Source organism: Vigna angularis, chromosome 3, assembly GCF_016808095.1.
Source record: "Vigna angularis cultivar LongXiaoDou No.4 chromosome 3, ASM1680809v1, whole genome shotgun sequence".
NCBI classification, from domain to species: domain Eukaryota; kingdom Viridiplantae; phylum Streptophyta; class Magnoliopsida; order Fabales; family Fabaceae; genus Vigna; species Vigna angularis.
In genome coordinates this window covers 14,008,268-14,020,411 of record NC_068972.1, presented here as the reverse complement: position 1 = coordinate 14,020,411, position 12,144 = coordinate 14,008,268, and the positions used below count along the sequence as shown (strand labels likewise).

General features: G+C 31.6%; 1 long non-coding RNA gene across 1 annotated transcript; it reads right to left on the bottom strand.

Moving 5' to 3' along the window:
* Positions 1 to 9,908: 9,908 nt before the first annotated feature.
* Positions 9,909 to 11,819, bottom strand: LOC128195715 (uncharacterized). The gene is made up of 2 exons (XR_008247514.1): positions 11,621 to 11,819; positions 9,909 to 10,684 (listed from the first exon to the last, which is right to left on the bottom strand). It is a non-coding gene; the product is annotated as an uncharacterized LOC128195715 (long non-coding RNA).
* Between the last annotated feature and the right edge of the window lie 325 nt (positions 11,820 to 12,144).

Sequence of the window (12,144 nt, the reverse complement as noted above, 5' to 3'; positions counted from 1 at the left end):
TAAGTCTGTTTATTTATTTTATTTTTTTGTCTTTTTCCTTTTTATAGAGAATTGGTGTGACATATAACCACTAACAATGACCATGTGGACTACATACAGTGCTCTGTTTTTAATAAACTCTATTTAATAAACCAAGTGTCATGTAATGTATGTTAGGTTTGACTCTCAGCTACAATTCTAATTCTCTTCATCTTTTTCTTCTTTTCTCTAAAACTTGCGTGGGACTCGTTTATTTTAACACAATGGAAGAAGTCTAAAAATATATTATAATAAATATTATCAATCAACAGGAAGTCACATTGCATGTGATTTCCGATTTAACTATTAAAGTTCCAAAGCAGAAAACAAGTATTTTAATTGAGGTCTAAAAAAAATGATTTTTCATTCTCAAGACTTAATAGATCTAATATTTAATTATTAATCTTATTATAAGGGTTAATATTTTGATTTCAAATTGATCAAATATTAATATAATATTGTTTGTTTTGAAATTTTTTCTCTTATATTTATTCTTAAAAACACTTTAAAGAATAAAAAAAAATTGAACTGTCATTTACTTCGATTTCTAAATAATGTATAATTATAGAGTGTGGTAGTAAGAAAAACAATTATTTTTAGGTTTAATGTCTCCATAAGTCCCTATCTATATTCAGAATTTTAAATAGCACTCTTTCTTTTCTGGCATCTCAATTGAGTCCTTATTTTTGTAAAATTGAATTAAATAGGGACTTTCCGTCAAATTGATCAAACGGCGTTAAAGATTGTATCACCTGACATGCTGACAGTGTTGTTTTTACATGTGTCATTAAAAACGTGACTCAATTCTATTATTTTAAATTTTGAATTAAAAAAATTAACTAAACAGAATGAAAATTCAATTAAAGAAAGGGCAAAATTGGAAATTGATATTATACATTCTCTCTGCAATTGCTATGTCGAAATGAAATTGGAAAAAATTGAGTCATAGGCCTCATCATTCATCCACAAAATCGTTGTTGTTGAAGTAGATGCAAGTGTTGGTGGGGAAGAACATCGGTTTGAAACAAGTTGAAGCACGACCACCTTGCTCATCTCGTCGTGATCCACTACCGCTGTTCATCTACACCGTTAGTGTCGTTGCAGAGTCGTGAGCCTCCACAGCCATCACCATCAGAATCGCGACACACCCCATCATCTTCTTTGTCAATCAAAGCACAAAATCGCAGAAACCTAAACAGAGAAAACCAATTCGCAAAATCATCATCGCGCGCCTCCACCATCATCATCCTCGTCGGAGCGAAAGTCGCCGCCACCAACGCCATGAACCCCAATCCGCGCAAAGCAGACAACCCAGTCACACCACCCAAATCGCCAACCTCTATGACCACCGCGACACAGATAGAGTTCGTCCAATCTTACCTCGCGCTACCATGGACGCCGTCGCGAGAACCTTCAGACCATGTCCTTCCATCATCGCGAGTGCGCCGCGACATCTTTGTCTTCTCCACTATCGCATAACCAGTAGCGTGTTCCTCTCTGCCAGATCGCAAGATTCAATCTCTTCCACGCTCCAACTGCAAGCACTAAAGCTATCACTCCTCACCATCATCGGACTAGCAAAGCCAAACCAGAAAAACCCAAAACCCCCCAAATTTGGCGACAACAGAAACCCTCAAAAAGCATCCAAAGCACCACTGTGAATCTCTATCCACCTCCTCTAAGCCAGAATCCCAATCGCAACCTGCAAGGGAAACCACCTTCAAGTTTTGTGCATTCCCAATTCAAAAGAACCAAAACGCAGTCATAAAAATTTGGGATGCAGGAGCGAGAATATGGAGGTAGAAGAAGAAGTAGAAAGTCTTTATTTTTCCCACTTTGCCCTTTTAAAAAGCTTATTACACCATCATGCATTCATAACTTTTAATACAAAATTAATTTATAATGCCACGTTTCATTAACTTGAAGTTTGACCATGCCACATAATCAACACTTAATCGGTAGTTTGCTTAATTTAACAGTAGACCTTTAATTATTCAAATTTTAAAAAATAAAGACTCAATTGAGATGCAAAAAAAAAAATCATATTTAAAATTCTGAACAAAAATAACAACTTAGGAAAACATTAAACCTTATTTTTAAATGACATTGTTAACATAAAACATTACAGTTGTAACGGTAGAGAGATGCAGGTGATTAAAAAAAGCGAATATAAGTTGATAGAAAAGGAGTCCTGCTTATGAACATTAGTTTTATATTTAGTGAATATAATTAATTAAGGTGTGAACGTGATTTGACTCTTCACTTTTAAATTAAACCCACTGCTTTTTCAACATGGTGTCTCATTATTAATAATTTTATAATGTTTTAAATCTCAGGATGCATGCAGTTTTATTCTTTTATTTTCATACTGTATTATATTATATACATTGAATAAATTGTGGAGTGAATATTTTACTTTTTCCAAAAAAATAAAATAATATTCAACAAACCAGACTTAAACTTTCTTTTATTTAATTTCTTCCTTAACCTTTTTATACCATCATCGCTCCGGTCTTAATTTTTCTTTATATAATAATATGTAATTATGTAATAGCGAGATTTTAAAGAAAATATATATGTGTATTCTAGAATAGTTAATATCTGAAAACTATTTTATTTAAACGGAAAAATAAATTAATTCTATTGGTATATTAGTTGGATTCCGTTTCACTAAAGTGAATAAAGTTAAGATTTTTTTTTATTTTTTATCTTTATAATGTTTTATTTAATTGTGAAAATATTGTGGTAATTAAATAAATATGAAGTGTTAATAGAACCTGGTACCTATAGTAATTTTATTTTAACGAGGTCTGTATCATACAGTTTGTGTGGTAAAGTTGGGAAACAAGATCCATTATAGTAGTATTTGGAAACATTCGATTGTTTTTATATTATAATATTTATTATTTTATTCTATTAACATATTTAATTTAAGTGGAGGCAAGAACCCTTTTATTTGACGTTGAAAACCGAAAACAGGTTAAAATTTTTGAATTTGGAAGGCACGAAATTGGTCGTGTTTCATACCTCATGACGCATTACTGTTCAAGTCTTTAAAACAAAAAATTATTTAATCATATTTAATGGGAGGAGAAATCGATCAAAGATAATTAGTTAGATATTTTATAAAAATAGTCACGAACTAATATTTTGTAGTATGATATTCTTCTTATCAGACCTAATAGTTTTATATTATTTAAAAATTGAGATTAAATCTAAATTATTTATTTTTGAAATAAAAATTCTAAAATAAATAATAATATAGTGATTAATCTTAATCACATCAAATTTAAAATAAAAAATTATATTAATAAAAAAATATTTAAACTTCCCCAATCTCAACTTTTAATCAATATGCGATTATTACAAGAAATTGAGAAATTGTTTTTGTATAATATAATTTTGTGAAAATTTAATATAATAATTTTATAAGTATTTTGTGACGACATGATTTAACTAAAAGTGTTGAAAGGTGAAAGCGTTTTTGCAAATAAGAGTTGATGGGTATGAATTGAGAAGCGTAAGCAATGACGTCATAAGCAGTGGAAAATGGAAAATGGAAAATGAATTTGAAGATAAGCAATTGTGTGTATATATAGGCATGCCCTTATCATAGTGGGGCCCACTGTCAGTATAGAGTATGACCACTTTTTAGGTTGGGACCATGCCTCCCACATGTCATCCCTCATTTTCATTCTCTTCTTTTCAATTTACTTCAAAACACGTTTTACCCATAAATTACTAACTTTCGTTCCTTCCTACTCTATAAAGACTTCATAATTTATTTACAGTAAATAATTGCTAAAATAAATATTGGTGTATAATAAAGACTTCATAAACATATTTTTTTTATCGTAAATATATTTTAAAAATTTGTAAAAGATTAATTATATGTTGAAGTTAATTTTATTTTAATAAATACATGTGACATTTGTTAAATATTAAATTAATTTTAAATTCTATTATTTATACGTAGAATTAAACAAAATAATGAAACTAACATTATAATTTTTTTATTATAATAAAAAAAATATTCATCAAAATTTATGAACCCGTTATTTATTTAATTATTTAAAAATATTATTATTTATCAATAATATTTTTTATTTGTTTAAAAAATACTTTATGAAACATTGTTTATATTTTTATTTTCAAATATATTGAATGAAAACTATTGATATACTACGTTAATATTTTATTTGAAAAGAAAACTAAATGATAAAGAAGATAATTTTAAAATTTTATTAAACGATGATAACAATAATATATTCTAAATGAAAGATTTGAAAGAAATAGTAAAAACTTTATCCATCATTAAAGTTGGACCAAAATTTCCACCATCGATAACGTTTGTATTTATCTTCAGTATATGCGATAAATTTGTTCAGATGAAGTTTTATACTAGTCGATCAATAATAAATCTACCACTTACTTAACTTCATAGCAATTTTTAGTTAGATATAGTATATTTTATATCAATCAGACCTAAAAAAATTTAGGTATTTGTATTATCCATATTTTATAACCCTAAAACCATAATCATAATCCTAAACCCTTACAAAACCCTAACCCTAAACTTAAACCTTAATCTTAACCCTAACCTTAACCCTACCCCTAACCCCAAAACCCTAAACCCAAACCATAAATCTTAACCATAAACCTAAACCTTAACCCTAAAATCCTAAACCATAACCCTAAACCCTATCCCTAAACCTAAACCCTATACCTTATACCTTATATCCTAACCATAACCCTAACAATAACCCTAAACCCTAACCATTAACCTTAAACAATAAACCCTAAACCCCATACTCTAAACCATAATCCTAAACTATAACTCTAAACCCCAAACCCCAAACATTAAATCCTAAAAATAAACTATAACCCTAACCCTAAATTCCAACTGTAAACCCTAACCATAAATCATAAACCCTACCCCTAACCTCAACCATAACACTTAACCCTAACACTAAATCTAACCCTAACTCTAACCCTAATCATAATCTTTAAACCCCAAACCAAAAACCCAACCTCAAACCCTAACCCATAACCCTACCCATTAACCCTAACCCCAAACCTTAACCCCAAACCATAACATCAACTTATAATCACAAATCCTAACACTAAACACTAACCCTATTTTAGGATTTAGGGTTTAATATTAGGTAGGATTTGAGGTTATGTATTAGGGTTCAGTACATTCCAACTCTATTTTAAATATTTTAATTGAATATTTGATAAACAAATATTCTAATTTAAGTTTATTTTATTAACTATATTAATTTTAATCTCTGCATGATATTGTTACTTAATTGATTACTTAGCGATAAGAATTTCAGAAAAAAAAAACTTACTATATTCTTTTTATTAAACTGACGTCATAATTTAAATAAAATCATTATCACTTGAATGATTATGATGATACTTAAACAATAACATTTATACAAAAGTAATTTTTGACACATACAATTAAAAAATCTAATAAATAAACGAACTTATTTAGTAAATTCTCTTGGTTTAGGTAACTCACATTGCAAAAGTTTCTCCAAGGTTCATCAAGTTTCCCTCGCATGGCAGTAGCTTTTAAAACTCTAATCTAGACAAGCAACATTTTCTTTTATTCCATGCGTCAGTGCACTCCTTCCACAATTGATCAATACAATAACTTCACGATCTCACTAAACACATGCGTGAACTAATTAAAAATTAGGTAAGCGTACAAACTATAAGAAAGTAATTAATGTGTCTTTAACTTAACAATTAATACTAAAGAAAAAAAAGTAAAATAATAAACAAGAAAAATAATATAGTTAATAAAAGTCAATGTTTGTTTGGTGATTAATAAGTTTTGAACAAAAGAAAAACATACAAATGATAAGTTTCTTGGAAATAAAAATAATAAGAAATTAAAAAGCTTCAACTTTTTAAGATATTAACAATGAATGATGTGGGAAAGGCATGGAATGTCAAATCTATATATCACAAAAATCCATTTTAACGATCAAATTGACAAATGGTTGACAAGTCGGGCAAAAGATAAAAGTCATAGATATTAATTCATTTCGTTACACAAATAAGTTATATTTCTCCATATATTAGATTGCGACCACCATTTTATATTTTGTATGTGATTTCACTTGTTAAATTAAGAATTCAAATGGGATTTTTTTTTATTTATTTATTTTCCTTTACTTTAGTTAAAATAAGAAATTTTGACAGCAATAACTGATCAAACATCCTTTGAGCCATTAATGCAAGACATTGATCTAAAAATATTGCTATTTCTCTATCATTTATGACTTTTACATGAAATATCAAATTGGTATGGAGATCGTATAATATTCCAATAAAATATCCCATTCTATGAGGTTAACTTGACGGTAAACATATGACAAATCAAAAAGACAATCCAAATATAAAAATAGAAATTAGAGAAACGATTACAAAATAAAGTTGGTTTTGCGAGATAGAAATTATACTTATTCTTAAAGTCATTATAATTACTTGCTCTACACTGGTCGTTCTTCTAATACCAATTCACTCATTCTAATTGTATCTATAACTATTTTATGAATTTTATGTAAAAGATCTTTCGACATTAAAATAAACGTTCGATTTTAGTTAAGTATAATAAATATGTGAGATGAAAAAATATTAAATGTTTCATTACATATCATATTTATAGGATTGTGTTTAAATAACAGTTCAATAATCTTGTAATCTTATTTAACATAATAATCTTCGAATTATTTCTTAATTCTACTTTAGTTATCCTTGATAGATAAGGGGTGTCGGTATCAGTGGACCGATTGGATTATATTCTGTAGGCAGTGTGTACAAAAGCTAAAATAAAAACTAACCTTTCATTTAGAAAAAAAAAAACGAATTTACGAAATAAAGGGCGGGACCATGTTAGATGTGAAATGAAAAAAGAAAAAAAGAAAAGGAAAAAGGGCGTAGCGTACGTAATGACGTTATATTGTAAGTTGAAACGGAGGTTCTAACGGAGGTTCTAGAAGACAAGGGATGGATGGGTACGCATGGCATATAGGCACATAGGCACATAGGCACATGCATGTGGATATGCTCTTTTGCCTATTTGCCAAATTGTGAGGTTTTCATTTTTAATCACTATTGGAAAATGCATGAAGATAGTCTAATATTCCCTTTATCACCAATAAAGGACATAAAGTAAATGAGCGATGATAAGTTGATGTGGCTCCAAAAATACGAGTAGGAATCTTTTTACCTAAAAATAAAAATTGAAGGAATCTAATTAACATTGCCGACCACGTACGGTGTTGATGGAAGCACGTGGCACGTGTGGCATGTGTGACGTGTCTGTTTTTTAGGTTGTTCTAATTCCAAAGGGCCGTACAACACGACCGTGCTCTTTCTCCTATTCCCACACGTAATCCCATCATTCACGCAGTCGCAACAGAGTTCGCAAATCTCACGCTAACTACGTTAACAAAATTTCCACAAAGGAAACTGCAGATACGGTACAGAGCGAGGACTTTCTTTTAACAAAAAAAAAATATTAAATAAAAAAAGTTAAAAGCATTTAGGGGATCTTTTGTTGTCTCCTTTTTGTACTGATGTTATCTTGTCTGATTATAAGGAGTGAAGGAAATTAATGTGATAAGGTGTGGAAGAGCATGAGTAATGAAATTTGAATTGGTTTGGTAAGGTGATATTCGAATGCATCGACATGTGTGTGGTGTTTGGTTTTCAAATTTAAAGTAAGTAACTGTTGAATGGGGTATCTGTCCCCACACCACGTGATTCTGTCTGCGTCCATTAATCTCTTGTCTCTCCTCTTTTTTACCTTTGACCACATTTTCACTTTTTTTATTTTTCTAACAATATAGAATATAAATATGTTCAACATAAAATTAAATGTCAAGTAATATTATAGTTTACAAGTGCGATCTTTTTTATTTTATTATAGTTTACAATGAAAAATCATAATGAACATGAGGGGGTTATGTGAGTTAATTCGCATTAAAACTCCTAAAAAAAATATGAGTTAAGTACTTTTGTCTATTGGCTTGCTTGATAACATACGAAATAAAATTGAGTATTATTAAAATAAAAAAGAAAGTACAGAAATTTATGATAAAAAGATAAAATTGAGTGGAGAGTGCATTTATTGAGGAAGAGGGACAGAATCAGTTGGGTTGTTTGAATGTATTGTTGTAGGCAGCCACCGAGTGGACCCCACCACAGAGTTATTGTTGCATTCGATAACTTATCTTTGCTTCGCCTAACGTGATTCCTCGTTCCAACACCAGAATATACTATTATATAGTACCACTCTCCGATATGGGACCCACAACCCTACACTGCACACTGTTTCCCCACTCCCTACAATTTACTCACCAATTCAACTCTATTTTACTTTTATCTTATTTTCGCTTCAGTTTTTCAACAGAATAAAATTCAGTTATAAGAAGACAAAAATATGTGAATCTAGGAAACCCAAAGAGAAAGTGATTCCACCAATTTTTATATCTCTCTGTTTGGGTTGCCGAGCAAGATTCCATCTTGCAGTTACTGGTATTAATTAAAGAATGCTTAAAGTAATATTAGATTAAGTAGCAATAATTGCAGCAAAGCAGAGATGTTAAACCCACCACATGTCCCAACCACCAAACACGGTCCTACCCATGTGGTTGTAATGAAAGCAGTATCTGAGTCCAACCAAAATGGATAGGATTAATACCAAGAACAATACAACAGTTAGGCACAGTTCTTCATGGGTCCCCAAATTTCAATCATACCAAACAACCACACATTCAACATCTTAGGTTTGGCTTCTATAATAAAGAACTGGATTTTTAATGCATTTTCTTTTGTCCAAATATATATATTTTATATATTAAATTAAACATTAATAAATAAATCCAACAAATAATTCGAGAGTGTTGCTAAGGTTACTGACAGTATCTCATTGTCTTCCCGTGACGAACAAGTAAGACTGTGAAAACCTAATTTTCTCGTATGCTTTGGCTGATGACTATTTTCATGACAATGCTATAATGTCTCCACGTTTCGCGTGAGTGACATTCATGCATTGATGATTCAACTTTTAACATTGTCCAAACGACACAAGCAGCAATCCTTTTCCACTCATTACCCAAGTTGTTGCATGTATATGTGTAGTCACCTTTAGCCTTCAGAAACAAGACACATTGCTCATTGTCGTCAATTTCAATTTCAATTTCAATTTCAGTACGAGGCATATGGCATCATCGACAACACTCAGAATATTAAACAAATACTCATTATTCATCATAAGAATATAAATAATGTCACTGAAACCATGGGCTTCACAAAACCATGCACTTTTTTTTATACTTTTAAATTGAGTTCTCTCCACTGTCGCATTCGCAATGCTTTCGGTTGCTTTCTCTTTTCTTTATTCTGCTTCACCTGTCAAAATAACAAATATGTATCTTATTTATATTTTATGTTCGTCTTAAACTGATTTCAGTTCCTTAACACGTTCTTTATTATTATTTCTGACATTTATTAAAAGTCTTATACTTTTTATAGGAATTTATTTTACATTAAGTATGAATGTCAGAGTTTTTATATAAGATGCAAACCTAAGTTCACGTGTGTGAAGGGTTAAAACTTATATACTGGCAAAAAGATACTTATAAATATTATAACTAATATTTTTAACTTTTAAAACGATAAAAATTAGATTATTGCTTACTCTTTTATGTGTTATAAACATTCTTTTAATGTCCTCCTATAAATAAAAGTATACATATTTAGTAATAGTTTTTATTGATCTCATATGTAATAGAAAATAAGATATTACACAAAGTTTGTAAAATAAAAAGAAAAAAATAGGTGAAAATGGAAGAAAAAGATAATGATTAAGAAAATAAGATATTACACAACTTATATCTTATTTTAAGAATATCCGTCTTCAACGGATATATAATGTAACATATTTACCTTCCTTCTAATATTATTGAAGGAAAAAAAAAATAGGTGTAGGAGTGGTGGTTGAGAGAGTAACTCTCGCATGTGTTACTTACATCGTTTTTTATTGGATAATTTCTTCCTGCACCTCTTGTTTTCTTCCTGCCCCGTAACTTCTACAATTTCTCTTTTACCCTCACTTAAACCCTAATTACTTATTCTATCCAACCCCATTATTTTCCCCAAACATCACTGCACCATATTCACAGTTTTTCTCTCGTAAATAACACGCAACGTAGTGATGTTTACAGATCTGGAAAGTACACTTCGGATGGCTCAATTCGGAACAAAAAGGTGTGTTCTTCAGCTTCTTCATCTCTCCCATGTACGAGGCGCCGGGGACAACTCCGATCGGGGACGGCGGCAGCAGCCTAGGTTGGTTGGCGTCGTTTTTCACCAGGGTCGCTTCCAGGAGTATCGCGCCAAAAGATCGGTGTTATCTTCTACTCCATCTCCAAAAAAATGCAGATCTGCATCGTGATCCACCCGCAGCTTCTAGCCACCATGCGTGTCACTGCAACACAACGCAGCAGCAGCGACTAAGCAAACCAAATCTGCAATACTCCGGAAAAAAAAAATGCCTCCGTTAGTGACGTTGGTGTTGTCTCCGACCACGACGAATGATGACAGCAAGTGGGGCTCGACTCTGAGAGAGGCGCGACATTACCTGCAATGAAGGGCGATATGGATGGGGAAAAAGCCCCTAGTACTTTGAAGTAGATACAAAAATGGGAGTGAAGAAGGAAAACATGAAGAAAGGGGAGAAGTTGGAGCTGCTTATTGTAAAATTGCACGCATGAGAAGTGATAGAGATAAGCTGGTCAATAACAAAACCATGCATAACAAACGCCAAAAAACAAAATCGCATGAACGTCCGGATTGTTCAGTTCGGTATAAATTACCGGATCTCGGAGTCCATTTTGGATGGGACAATCCAGGAAGAAATGGCCCGTTTATTGACATATAGTTGGGTATTACTTCCTTCACCACCACACCTTTCTCCCTCCACCTCCCCAACTCTTTATAAAAAAATTTTAATTACAAAATTAACCTTTTTTACTTTTTAACCTTATTTATTTACTGTTCTAAAATCCTAAATTTCTATTCATATTCACTCACTCATTTTCACTGCCATTTTCATTGCACACCCCATCCCTTTGCTCACTTTCTCTCCTATCCTTTTCCATCCCCTCCAAGATCCGTTCCCACTTCTCCAACTCAAATCCGTTAAATCTATAATAATATGTTTACTATTGAATTATACATATGTGTGTATGCATCCATATGTCCAACATCACCCGTTAAAAGAAAAAACAAGACAATACGGTGCCCAGGCAGAGCGGATATATCCGGGTTGGTTCAGGGTGATACTCGTGAAAATAGTAATATTTGCCAATGAGATTTGTGTACCTAATTTCTGACAATGATATTCATGAACAAATTGTTCTTGACCACTATGATGCAACCGCCTAAAAACTCCAGATTAATTATAATGATGCAATGACCAACTCATTTTAGAAGTTTCCTTTTTACATGGGCGATGCATGTTTAATAAAAAGTAGATTAAGCACATGTTCCCATATGCATACAACAAAAAGATTACCTATTTCCAGCTCCAGTTCCTGGTCTTCATCGTCCCTTCTTCAATAACTGAACCATTTTCCAATGCCTCAGCTGCTTTAGCATACCTTTTAAGAAATTCTTCTTCTGTTTCTTCATATTCCTCGGTCCTAGAGTCCTATTTAAGCAAACAAACCAACCAAAAAGAGAAAATGAGGAAGAGAACATTTTAATGACCTGTGGGGAAAGATATGCATATTGATATGCTATTAAGTACAAATAATAATAAAAAAATAAGATATATGAGGAGTGCTAGCAACGCTTTATCCTATACTAGGAAAACTTTATTGAAAACTGCAAAATATTGAGTGAGGTTCATTAAATATGGAGTGACCCACCTTAAACATTGTAATGATTGAGGAACCAAAACGGAAGCCGACATCCGTTTCACCTTAAACGGATGTCGATATCCGTTTCACCTTAAACGGATGTTGACATCCGTTTCACCTTAAACGGATGTTGACATCCGTTGACGGATGTTGACATCCGTTGACGGATATCCGTTTA